At 59.4% G+C, this 13,503-nt stretch overlaps 1 protein-coding gene across 2 annotated transcripts in view; it reads left to right on the top strand.

The window, feature by feature from the left end:
• Window positions 1–13,503, top strand: part of MOB2 (MOB kinase activator 2) — a 52,070-nt gene that overhangs the window by 11,745 nt on the left and 26,822 nt on the right. The window lies entirely within an intron of this gene.

Here is a 13,503-nt window from a genome sequence, read left to right on the forward strand (position 1 = left end):
GAGCTGGGGTCCGCTGGGCCCACGTGGCCGTCTGCACAGTACGGGGACCAGCCCAGGGCCCTCCGCCCCTGCTTGGCTCCTGCTTGGGCTTTGAGGCAGGTCTAGCTCCCCTCCCAGCCGGAGCTCCCCTGGGGTGCAGGCATGCTCATGGGACCTGCGAGGACCCTTTCAGGATGGAGCAGCAGGGGCCTGACGGGGTCTGCTTCAGCCTCCGCCCCACCTCGGGCCGGCCTCCTCCTGTCAGTACAGCCAGAACCCATAGGCACAGGGTGAGCCGGGGCCGGCGTGGCTGGCCTGCATGTGGTGGTCAGAGGCCCTGCCCCTGCTACCTCACCGCTGGGCTCCAGGCCTCTGTCTGCCGCCAGCCGGGTGACTGCGGCTGCTCTCAGGTCTCCAGGCCTTAGTCTGGCCCCACCGCCTCCCCCGGGGGCGGTGGCCCTTCGCTGGTAGGAGGCCATGTCCTGGTGTCTGTTCCTGTCGTGCTTGCAGTGGGGGCTGTGTTGTAGGATTCAGGCTCTGCTGCGAGGGTCGTGGTGACCACGTCTCCACAGTGCCCGTGCCCCGCGCCTCCCAGCAGGGAGGGGACAGAAGGGCTGGGCACACGGCTCTGTTTTCCCAGCGTCTGTGGGCCTTATGGCGTCAGCGCACGTCAGGACACTGGGCCCGCACGTCCCCAGCTCTCTGCTGATCGGCCGTAACCGGGGTCACAGGCCCTCCAGTAGCGCAGCAGACGGGAGAGCAGCGGTGGTCACGGGCCCCCCCGCCCGCCGATTGGCCGTAACCGGGGTCACAGGCCCTCGGGTAGCGGTAGCGCAGCAGGCGGGAGAGCAGCGGTGATCACGGCCCCCCGCCCGCCGGGAGCTGAGCGACCCGCCAGGAGCAGTTCACAGGCAGCACCACCGGTTTCCGCCTCTCGTGTTTTTCTCAGAAGTCTGGATCACTTGGTTTCTAATGAAAACAATAAAATGTTCCCTGAAATGAGGTTTGGAGGGGTCTGGGCTAGAGACTGCACCCTGGCCTTCGTGTCTGGGCTAGAGCCTGTGCTGGGGCAGGCAGGGTCCTGACTGCACAGCCCACGGCCCTGGCCATGGGACCCGATCCAGGAGTCACTTGTGGGCAGTGTGACCACACCAGGGTCACGACTTCCCTAGGCTCCCTCCAGGCAGGCCCGTGGTTCCCTGGGCTAACCCAGTTCCAGGGCCTCAGGCCCTCCTAGACTCAGGCACCCATGGGTGGGATTGGGGAGCTTACGTCTTTATCTTTGGTTCGCATCTTCCGCAAACCAGAAGAGTACTGACTGTGTCGTACTCCTGCCCAGAAGACCTTCTGGACCCCCTTGTCTAAGGGGTGGAGCCCTCGTCTCCCTCCATCCCCTCCCCTCAACGGGTGCCCGTTGCACTGAGCCTCTGACGCCAAAAGCCCTGCCTGTGCTCACGTGTCTCCTTGGCTTGGAGACCCTCCCGTCTGCCTGCCTGACTCCTGTGTGGCTCTCTGGTCACGGGCTTTTAGAATATTTGACCTCCAGCTTCAGGGCCCAGACACAAATGAGGGCAAGGATTGGGCTTCCCAGCCATCGTCTTAAAGATGCTTGCCCTATCCATTAGAGAAATGAAGGGGGAGTGCCCAGCAGTCCAGTGGTTGGACTCTGGGCTTCCACTGAAGGAGCGTGGGGCCAGTCCCTGGTTGAGGATCCTGCATGCCACATGGCATGACCAGAAAAAAAAAAAAAAATTAAGAAAATGATCCCATTTCCAACAGCATCAAAAAGAATAAAATATTTATGAATAAGGAAGTGAAAATTTTGTATGTTGAAAACTGTAAGACATCAATTAAATTGAAAGCATAAAAGATACTCTGTGTTCATGGATTGGACGAACTAATATGGTTAAAATGTCCACACTATCAAAAGTAACCTAGAGATTCAGTATAATCACTATCAAAATTCCAATGACATTTTTCACAAAAATGTAAAAAATGATTGTAGAATTTGTATGGAAACACAGAAGACCCCAAAGCAGTTGTGAAAAAGAACAGGGTTGGGGATATCACATGCAATGATTTGAAACCATTTTATAAAACTGTAATAATCAAAACAGTGTGGTATTGCTTTAAAAACAGATGTAGATCAATTGAACAGAATACATAGCCCAGAAAAAAAAAAAAAAAAACCCCATGTGTATGTGGTCAGTTAATTTACAAGAAAGGAGCCAAGAATATACAATGAGCAGAGGACAGTCTCTTTAATAAATGTCACTGAGAAAACGACATGCACATGCAAAAGAATGAAATTGGACCACTGTCTTTTGCCACATAAAAGTGAACTTAAAGTGGGTTAAATATCTGAACCTAGCACATGAAATCATAAAACTTACAGAAGAAAACATAGGCAGTATGTTGACAGCGGTCTTGGTGATGATTTTTTTTTTTTTTTTGCACTTGACACCAAAAGGAAAGGCAACAAAAGCAAAAATAAGTGGGGCTACATTAAGTCAAGACCTTCTGCCCAGCAAGGGAGGCCGTCAGCAAATGAAAAGACGGCCTAGGGAATGGAGGAGAGCATTAGCAGACCACCCATCTGAACGGGCTCATGCCCAAAATATACCCTGACCTAGGGCGTGCACAGGACCTACACAGACATCTCCCAGAGGAAAGGTTCATGCCCAAAATATACCCTGACCTAGGGCGTGCACAAGACCTACACAGACATCTCCCAAGGAAACACACAGATGGCCAACAGGCACGTGAAAAGGTGCTCAACATCACCAGTCATCAGGAAAACGCACGTCAAAACCACACTGAGATACCACCTCACCCCTGTCAGGATGGTCATAAAAAAGACGAGAGGTCTCAAGAGTTGGTGCAGATGTGGAGAAAAGGAAGGCAGGGTTGGTGGGAATGTCAACTGGCACAGCCACCGTGGAAAACAGCGTGGAGGGACCTCAAGAAACTGAAAATGGAGCTAGTATCTGATGCAGCAGCCTGCTTTTAGGAGTACATCCAAAGGGAGTTGTTTTCTTGAAGAGCGTTCTCTACGCCTGTGTGTGCTGCGGCACTAGTCACGGTTGCCGAGATAACGGAAGTAATGTCAGTGTCGATTAGTAAGCGAACGGATGGGGAAAATGCGGCCCCTGTGTGTGCACACAGAGACCTCTAAAGAGGGGAAAGGCCAGCCTCCTGGGGAGGCATGGTGCACACAGCCCCGGCAGAAGGCACGTCCAGACCCCATCAGAGAATGGAGGAATGGGCAGGGGCCTCCTGGCAGTGGAGGGTGTGCCCCAGGCCCCTGGGGAGAGCCTGGCTATGCTGCTTGTGGCTGTAGTCGAGGGGCCATGCACAACACAAGACTGCCCATCTCTGCTGGCCTCATGTAAGTGGACAAGCAGACGTATGAAATGCCCTTTACCCTCAGTGTGCACATGTGTAGGCTCCAGCCTCCCTGAGACGTGGGCCAGAGCCCTACTCGGGTGGAGGTGCAGGGCAGCGTGGACGAAACAGGGAGGGGCGGCTGCCAGGAGCAGCCAGGCTGCTGCTCCAGGGCTGGAGGCAGAGAGGCTGGGAAACAAGTGAAGTGAAGTGAAGGGTGCTCAGTCGTGTCCGACTCTTTGGGACTCCGTGGACTGTCCATGGAATTCTCCAGGCCAGAGTACTGGAGTGGGTAGCGTTTCCCTTCTCCAGGGAATCTTCACAACCCAGGGATGGAACCCAGGTCTCCTGCATTGCAGGCAGATTCTTTACGAGCTGAGCCCCCAGGGAAGCCCAAGAATACCGGAGTGGCTAGCCTATCCCTTCTTCAACAAGACGGTCCCATGCAGACATCGGCTGCGTGAGCAACTCAGCCTGTTTCTTACTGAAGGATTTTGAAAGCAGCCTCTGTTGATGAAAATCGGTAAGACCCTTCCTTTTGTCTGCTGATCCTGCAGTATTTAGGTTGAAGCTGTTTACAAGAGAAGGCTGCGCCCCTGCTCCTGTGTGCAGGCCCTGCCTCTGCTCTGGGTCGCTGGGTGGTGGCGTTAGAGCCCCTTGATCTGACTGTGAGGTCAGGGGCCAGTGTCCACTGGCGTTTCTGGCCAGGCTTTGCTCCAGCGTGCTTCCTTTTCCAGCAGACCTCATGTGACCCCGCTGGCGACCCTCCCAGTAGAGGCCTCACACATGCCCTGGTGGGGCCCGGGCTCTCCCCGCGGGGCACCCCCCACAGGTTTCCAGCACGTCCTAGACACACTGGTAGCTTCTCCTTCCATCCCGTTCAGCATCTCGTTCTCCCTGCTTCTCCACCGGGTGGCCAGACGTGCCCAGAAAGGCCCCGTCCCCGTCCCTGAGCTCCTGCGGCGTCGGGCCCCTCCAGCCGTCCCTCATGTCAGCGCCCCTTGCTGGCCATCCCTCTGGAGGCAGGCAGGGAGGGCTCATGTCCGTGAGTCGTCTCTGGGGCTGGCCTGGGGAGGTGCCCACTGCAGCGTGCACTCCGTCCGCCTGCTGCCACCCCCAGCCTCATGCTGGCATCCCAGAGAGACCACACGGTCCTCCCCACACAGCAGCCTGCCGTCGACCAGGCCTCTGCTGAGACAGGTCTGCCTGGCCCTCTGCCTTGGAGGGGAGCCGAGGCTGCCTCTTTGGTGGGTCCCGTGTGGTGTGAGCAAGGACCGCATCCTGCAGAGCTTCCTGTGAACCGCTGGGGTCTGAGGTGTGACAGCAGCCCCTCTGTGATGGGAACAGGGCAAGTGCTGGGCTCCATGCAGCTCAGGACGGGGCAGCTTGCTGCCTCCCCCGGCTCAGCCACCCTGGTGCCCGGGGACTGGGGAGAGGGAAACACACCCTCGGCCTCCTGAGAGCTTACAGCCCGTTGAGGGAGGCCCCACTGGGCCGCTGCACACCACCTCACGTCCCAGTCCCCTCTGACCCACGGGGGAGATGTCCTTCTGGGCCGTCGTGGCCCGGGGCCTGTCCTCAGCGCTCAGAGGAGACAGTGAGAGGCGGTGCCGGTCTCCTGCAGCGGCCACAGGCAGGACGAGGGCGCGATCTGCAAAGTCTGACGTGACCTCTCTGAGTGCCAGCCAGAGAACCTCCCTTCTCGGAGCTCACGGTCTCTCTGTGGTCCCCGCTTGCCTCCCAGGTCGGAGTTGGGCACATACTTCTGTTCACTGTGTGTCTTGTTCTCTCCTCACGGGGTGAGGGGGAGAGAGCAGGTGTGAGCCTTCACCTTTCTGGGGTGTGGACACAGTGACGAAGGCCGCAGGCCAGCATTGGGCAGCCTGGAGCACAGGGACTCTGGCCCTGACGCCTCTGAAGAGACAGTTTCTCCTCTCAGCCCTTTGGTTACCCCGCGTTAATGTATACAAGTCCGGATAAATGCTTGATTCCTTGCATCTACTTACTAGCTCTCAGAATCAACGTAATGTCTTCTCCGAGTAACCAAGAAGGTTTAAAGTACAGATTTCACTAAGAGTTCATTGGTTAAAACAGTCTCAGTCTTGGAGACTACTGCAGCTCTCCTCCTCTTTGATGGTCACTTTGCCCCATCCGTGGCCTCTGGGCGCTTCTTCAAGCTGGCTCCAAGTCTTGTGACAGGGACTGGGGGCTTTGGAGATTGTCCCTGCTCTCTGCTGTGACCGCGAGACCCTGGCTAGAGCCCGCCTTTCCTCCAAGGAGCCCTGGTTTCTCGTGGTGGGAGTGGCTTGTAGAGACCACATTCTAGGTGCCGAGGCGCCCACTGCTTTGGGGTGGTCATCGTCTCGGGGGCTTCCTGGGGAACGGACCGTGCTTGGGAAGACTGAAGGTGCCCTGGAGTCAGGCTGGCCCTCCCCGTTCCACTGCAGGGCGCGGGGCTTTCACGGAACACCCGGCCCATCCTGCAGCCATCTCACCACGCTGGGGAGCCAGGCGCTTCGTCGCCTGCTGACCAAGCGCCTTGACTCCTCCTCGTCTGGACAGGGGACTCTCCTGACCACCCAAGGCGGTGCTGATAGCGGGGGTGGGAGCAGGGGGTCTCCTGACCACACCTCAGTCCCGTCTGGCTGTTCCATTGTCACTGGGGTGGGTTTCTTCCCAGGAGGTTCTGCTGCTAACCGATTATATGATTATAGATAGCGGTTCTCTGCTGTCTGTCTGAATCTTTGTAATTCTAATTCATGATTATGGTGGTTCTGTCCTGGCTTTTTAAATTTTCCTAATGTTTAGAACAATTTTGGAATTATAGGTGATAGTTTTTATTTTCAGGAATAGATCTTTCTGGCATGCTGTCCTGGTATAGAGGATGTTCTAATTCTTATTTATTCATTCTCTGTGTTGTCTTTTTATTTTTTGAAAGAGAGCTCCACTTTAAAAAACAACAGCATTTCTTTATGTTTAAGTTTATTTCTGACTGCGCTGGGTCCTCATTGCTGCGTTTGGGCTTTCTCTAGTTGTGGCGAGTGTGGGCCTCTCTGGTCGGCGTGCGCTGGTGTCTCCTGTTGTGGGGCACAGGCTGCCGGTGTGCGGGCTCCAGGAGTTGCAGCTCATGGGCTCGGGAGTTGGGGCCCCCATGCCCCAGAGCACAGGCTCCGTAGTTGACAGACGGGCTTGGTCGGCCCCCAGCATCAGAGAGCTTCCTGGGTCAGGACTCAGGCCTGTGTCTCCTGCACTGGCAGGTGGATTCTTATCCTCTCTGCCACCAAGAAGTTCTCTGTGTTGTTTTTTAATAGCTTTGAATCAGACCACCCATCACCCTTTCTTTTGATCTCTCTTTAAATAGAGTGAGTTTTCTTGTGTGTGTGTGTCTGTGTGTGTTGGGTGGCCTACACTAGCTTTTTTAGTTTTGTACTCTAGAGGTCCCACTTCTGTTGTTATCAGAAGTGACAAAGTTGGGCCAGATTGGCCTCCCCCAGCCAGGCTCCCCCTCGGAAAGGAGCTGTGGTATGTTGGCCCTGGCTGGCCCATCCACAGCACCAGACGTCACCGCGTCGGGGTCCACCCGAGCCCAGACGCCTTGATGGGCGCCTTCCTTGCTTTCCAGGCACCTGTTTTCGGTGGCGGGCTCCCTGGCATTCACAGAGCCCCATGCCTTCCTTGCTCTCTCTGCTCACCGAGCCACCCCGTCGTGTGGTTAGCTTCAGTGGCTGTGCCCGGGGGCAGCCTGCTCAGCCCCGTGTTAGGGCCTGGGCATACAGGTCCACTGTGCCCCACCTCTTCTGCAAGGTCAGGTGGGCTGCTCTGCCTTCTGCTCTAGGCTGAAGGCCCAGCCTCGCCACCCCTGGACTGGGCCTGCCTTTGGGGAACGAGGTGTGGACTCAGCAGCTCTCCTTTCCGGGATTACCATAGTCATCACCTCCTCAGCCAGCCATCTGTTTATGCGCCGAGACATTTCCTGTGAGTGAGGACATCAGCAGGGGGCACTGAGCACCTTCTCTGCCCATGGAGGAAGTTGTGTCAGGTGGACTGGACTCAGAGCCAGCAGAGGTATCCCCCTGTTGTCCGCTCATCTCTCTGCTTCCTTTTTTTCCACGTGCTAACCCCACCTGCCTGCTCTGCCCAGGACAGCCGTGATCACAAAGCTTCCTGACCCGCTGCAAGCCCTGGGTTTGGGGCAGCAGGCTTTGATCGTCTGTGTGGGACAGGCAGGGTTTCCCTGGGTGAGAGGCCGGGGTCGGGCCTCTGAAGGGCTCCAGATCCAAGGAGACCTGGATAGGGAAGCCTGACCCGGAGCAGAGAGAGCCACTGGCCCAGCACCCACACCCAGGTGCCAGGGCGCAGAGCAGCCAGCGCCAGGCTCAAAGCTGAGCTGAGGCTCCTGGAGGGGAAGACTGGACGGAACCAGGTCCAGCAGGAAGGTCCCGGGTGGGCCCGCTCCCCAGCTCGAGGTTTTTCTCATCGACCTGTCTTGACTCTTAAACCGCCAAACCCACTGGATCTGGAGAATTGCAGGCCTGGGAAATGCAGGTCCAGTGTCACACTGGAGCCTGAGATGGACACAGAAAGGGAACCACGGTGCCCAGGTGGCGAGCTGGATAGCGGTACGGGGCGCTGGTGTGTCAGTCTGTAAGGTGTGTTTGGGAAAGGCATTTATTCATTAAGTGGACACTGAATAACTGTCTGGAGTAGAACTTGAAAAGCAGCTCTAAAAATAGCAGCCTTTGTTTGAAGTTCACGGCCAGCCTGTGGAAACACGGATTCATTGAACACACTTGAGGGCATCACGCTTAGAGAGCGTTTCCCGTCGGCTCTGATTTTAGGCACAGCTTCGGCTTTTCTCAGGACGGTCTCCTCAGCACTGTTGCAGGCCCCGGTGCTCGCCACGCTGCCCACACCAGGCACTCGTGTGCCCCCCTGCAGGAAGGACCCACCCCCCCCCCCACCCCCACCGGCGGAGGGCGTCCGCCGGGGGGCCCAGCCCCAGGCCCTGTGCAGACCGCCACAGACGGAGGGCCAGAGGCAGCAGCCGCCGCCTCCGGAAGTCTCTGGTCCAGATGTGATGATGGCCCCTAGCAATGCGTCCTGTCACGTGACCGAGAGCACGCGCGCACGCCGGGGCGTGTCCGGGAGGGGCTGAGACGCAGTCTGACCCGGCCCTGGAGCCAGTGCTGTTGGCATGGGCGTGAGCCAAGCACAGTCCTGCCTGGGGGTCCCTGGGCGCTGGGCCCTCGAGGCACCGGGCCCTGGGCGATCCTCGCAGTCCCTGGCGGCCGCTGTCTGCAGTGAAGGGGGCGGCAAGGGGGCCCCGGCTGTGCTGGGGCAGCCCCTCCCCCCGGCCTCTCCTCGCGGGGGGGGGCCCACACCCCTTCCTCTCTCTGAGCCCCTCCCTGGGCCCCCTCAGAGCTCACCACAGAGCTCGGGGCCCTTGACTTCACATCCTCCGCTCCCGGAACCTAGAGCGATGAGGCTGTGGTGACGAGTAGAAGCAAAAGCCCCGGAGAAAGCGAGGTGCTCAGATGTCTGTGCCCGTGATTCTGTCAAGAGCATCACATGTCAGCACGTGAGGGGAGGCTTTTCCCAAATTGAAGTCCCATCTCACGTCCCTCCTCGAGCCAAGCCTTCCCCTGAGCCTTCGTGGCGCCTGCCAAGAGCTGCAGGGTCTTGGGGGGCTGCTGCGCGGGGATGTCCGGCCCGCAGGGCCTGGTGGTCCCTTGCCGATGGCTGGGGGGCTACGGGGCCCCAGCCCTGTCTCCAGCCCCTCTCCCTGGCCCGGCCCAGAACGTGGTGGCGTGGAGACCGTGGAGAGGGGTGAGCGGCAGGAGAGAGGGTCTGTTCTGGCTCCTAACCTGCTATGGCTCCACACCCCCGTGGCCGTGTCACTCGTGTGAGTGTAACACAGCCTGCGGTGGTCGTCTCCTGGGTACTGTCACGAGCGGCCGTTCCCCTTGCTGACTGTTTTCAGGAAACCGCGGCTGGTCCACGGGGTCCCGCGCCTTCTCTTCCTGCTGACGGCCGGCCCTGCCTTGGCTGCCGCTGTCCGTCTTTTCTGGTCCTCCGTGTGCAGAGTGGAGCATCACTCCCGTCACGGCGTTTCTTGCCAGTGGGGCTGAGCCTGCTGCAACGTTCTTATTGCCTTTTTTCATGAGCCTTCCTCTGTGAGCTGTTCGGCAGGGTCTCAGGGTGCTCTTGGGGTTCCCGTGCCCACTGTGGGGAAGGGTTTTGCTCGCCCCTTCCTTCAGCTGCGCTCACCATGCTGAGAGACTTCGTCCGGGCGGCAGAAGCCGGGCGTCACAGTCAGGTGGAGCGAAACCTTGGAAGCAGCTCCTGCTTGGCGCCGTGTTTGTGCCGCGGGAAAATTTCCTTTTCTTCCCACTGCCACGCTTGCCGGAGGGCCGTCCTTGCCTTGCCACCTGCATTCTGCTCCTGTGGAAAACGCTCCCTCACGTGGTGTATCCTGGGGGCCCAGGCTGGGCAGAAGCTCTGCGAGCTGGGAGTTCGCTGGATCGCCCCGCAGCTGTCCCATGGGGAGGGGGCGTGCTGGGAAGTGCCGGCCGCTCTCTGCCCCAGGCCACCCAGCCCGCTCTGCAGGCCTCTGGGCTGGTCTCGGGGCACCCAGAGGTACCCAGGAGGCGGTCTGACCCGCCTCGCGGTTCTCCTGTCAGGGCCGGGGGTGGGGAGGCTGCGGTAGCTCTTTCCCGCACTTGCTGGAGGAGGCGGGAGGCTCCGCAGGCTGAAAGCGCCGCCTGTGGCTCCTGCGTCCACCAGAGGGCGCGCCGGGCACGGAGGACGCCCGAGGCCCAGGGCGGGGCTTCAGACCCCAGCGCGGGTGGACGGAACGGTCTCCCTCTGCCGCTGGGCCCCGCGTCCGCGCGGGCTGCTGGGCGCTGCTGCTCCGCTGGGTGGACGTGGCATGGGGTGGGCTTGGTGGGAAGATGGGAGCCTCGGGTTTCCAGGGCCTGCACGGGATTCCCGTTCCTACCTGCGTGGGGCGGGGGCAGGGTGTGGGGAGGGGGGCTCCCGGCAGCGTCATTGTTTCAGTGTCTGAGTGTCTGAAATGTGAAGCAGTTGTTCTGTTGGCTGCGCCGGCCCCACTGCTGGCCTCCTTCATTGTATCTTGCCTCCTCCACCACCCCCACCACCACTGGGATCCTGTTTGAGGGATTGTTGGCAGTTTGTGAGCACCCCCTATCTGGAAGCAGCTCTCCGGTGACAGCCCTCGGGTGCACGTGTCCATCTGGTGCCCCGTGCTCTGGGGAGCCCTGGCCACCGCCAGGGGCTGGCTGCAGTGACTGCTGGTGGCTGAGCAGCTGAGGGCCGCCAAGGCCAGGGTCTGCGTTCTGCCGCTCACTGACCTTCAGTGAGGTTTCTGTCAATACTTCTTAGAATCCTCATGGAAGCATCGACCCCAGGCAGAGCACACTGTCCACTTGTACGCATTCTGCCTCAATGGCCTGAGAGCTGGGGCAGGCCATCCAGCATCAGGGACTCCACCTGTGGCCTCAGCAGAGTGGGCGGGGACCTCTCTGAGCCACACAGCCCTCCTCCAGGAGCTCTGGTTTCAGAATTTCGAGGGGGGCCAGTGGCTGGTGGTGGTGTGGTCCTGTGAAGGCAAGGTGCCCACATGGCCGTGAGCACAAGGCTCACCAGGGCCCCTTTCTGAGTGGATGCGGGCGTGCCTGCTCCCCACATTCCTGTGCAGGCAGGAGCCTGGGTTCCCAGCCCTGGCTGGCTCCGGCTGGAGAGTCCAGGGGGTGGCGGACCTGTGCTTTGTCCTGACCTCTGGGCGCGTCTCCGTGAAGACACAGGTGTCCATTTGGAGGCCTTGGGCGGGGACTTGGGTTTAGCCCGCAGCCTTGGACAGGATGCGCGCGGCCCACAGACCCTCAGGGCTGGGTCCCCGGGTTCTCTGACTCTGGGATTTGAGGGTGAGGGATGGATGGAGGGGAGTCGGGCAAGGCTGAGCTGTTCAGGGACACCATTAAGACGAGTTTTCTCTGAGGCCCACCAGCCCCATAGGCAGGGTAGGCCCGCCTCCGTGAGTCTGCCTGAACTGGGTGGGAAGCCTTGCCCAGAGGAGGGGTGTGGGCATCAGTTGGTAGCTGAGTTGAGGGGCTGTCAGAAAGGGGAGAGTCCAGGGGCCCTCACTGGAAGGGGAGCAGGGGGCCAGCCGCCAGTGTCCCATCGCATGGGGCCCCTTTGCCTAAAGAGAGTGGGCTTTGCACCTGTATGTTGAATCTGCCCCCTCCCCAGTCTCCCGGGATGAGAGCTGAGGGCTCCGGAAGGGCAGAGGCCAAAGGGAGCAAAGGTGGGAGACAGCGGAGTCAGAAGTTGGGAAGCTGGCGATCAGGCGGAGTGCGGCCGTGAGGAAGCGGAAACCTGAGGGAGCTCGGCGTGGCTCCCGGGGCCGTGGGACCTCAGACCTTGGAGGGGGCCCGTTGGCGGTCTGGAGGCGTGCGGGAGCAGTGGACAGCCTGCTCCCTCCTGCTTGCCTCAAACCCGAGGACCGCTGTCCTGAGAGCGCGCGTCCCCGGACCACACCAGGGCCTCCCCCATGCAGATAAAGCCACGAGGACAGGTTCCCCAACCCAGCCTGTGCCCAAGACCCTGGCGCCTGCAGTCCACTCTCCGGGCAGAAGAGTGGGGTCTGACCTGCCCAAGAGACGAGCCCTCCAGACACTGGCCCGTGGAGGTGGTGGGCGTGCCCCCTGCTTGGGAGCCAGGTGGTCCCCCAGGGCCTGCCTGAGCCAGCCCTGCCCCCCTCGTCCCCCCACACGAAACTGTTGGTGAGCCCTTCAGTGCCCATCTTTAAATAGGAGTGGATGGCCGGTGATCACCACGTGTCTCATGGACTGTGTGAACAAGGAAGGCAGAGGCCAAAACCAGTAGAAAAGGAGGGAGTGGACTGAACAAACAGATGAGCTGCCCCGTCTTAGTCCCCTGAGAGACCTGCAGGGCACGGAGGGCCCCCCCAGCAAGTGAGAACCAACCAGTAGAGAAGAGGAGTGTCCAGAGAGTTAACAGTGCTTGGAAGCTGGAGGTGTGATGGCAGAGTGAAGTCCTGGTGAAGGAAGAGGCGGAAACTGGGTGCCTTTCCCAGCAAGAGAGCAGAACATCAGGCGTGGACAGCAGGACGGCAGGGGTGAAGACGTCGGTGCCTCGGCGTGGGGGCTCTGAACCACAGCAGCGCTCCAGAAAGAGGCACTTTTAAGCAACTCGGCAAATTTCTAGAATCACAGGAAGTGAGTTGAGATTGAGTGGGCTCACCCCGTGCCCCGCAGAGTGAAAGCTTCCCCTCTGCCCCCAGGAAACATGAGTGGGACCTTCAGAACACGGGATAAGGGAAGGATTTCAGAAACCTTCAGAGGGCAACAGAGCAAAACTAACCAGGAATCTGAACAAAATTCAACCCGGAAACTAAAAACCCAGGAATTTCATTTCACATCAGCCACATCAATGGAAGTCATTTCACATCAGCTGAACTATTAATCCAATGCAAGGATAGAATAAAACGTTTTTCCACTTGCAAATTCTGGAAAAAGTAGTACTTCTCATTCGCCACCTTTCGGGAAACTACTGGGGAGGCCCAGTGCCCAAGGGAGAGGAAAGGAGTCCTTGGGACAGCCCAGCAGGCTGGGGGTGGCCGGGCTGCGGGAAGAGCCAGGGCCTAGACCTTCCTCCTGGGCTCCCGTCAGGAACCCTCCTGGGAGGTACCAAGGCAGGTGCAGGTTCTGTCGGAGGAGTTTGATCCTTGTTGGGGGCCTGTCCTTAGCAGATTTCCCTAGACTCACGGTGGGATTCCCTCCTGCCAAAGCTGTCATAAGCTGAAAATACGGAGAGCCGAAAAGGCATTCAGTGCGTCTGACCTCCTCACCCGCCTCAGGCGTGCCCAGAGCTCGCACAGCAGCCTCCACGGGGGCCAGACCCTCTCACAGAGCCCTGCAGACCCCCCAGGGACAGGCCCGCCCGGGCGACGGCCACGGCGGGACAGCAGCCAGCAGGGTGGTGGGAGCTCTTTGGTGGTCCTTGACCCAGGTGCCGCCAGGTTTGCCCGTGTGCTGTGTGTCCACAACAGGAAGCTGCTCCACCGGCTCGGCACACCTTGGGCACCTCTGGGGCGCGTGG

The sequence above is a fragment of the Odocoileus virginianus genome, chromosome 28 (genome assembly GCF_023699985.2).
Source record: "Odocoileus virginianus isolate 20LAN1187 ecotype Illinois chromosome 28, Ovbor_1.2, whole genome shotgun sequence".
In the NCBI taxonomy this organism is placed as follows: Eukaryota; Metazoa; Chordata; class Mammalia; order Artiodactyla; family Cervidae; genus Odocoileus; species Odocoileus virginianus.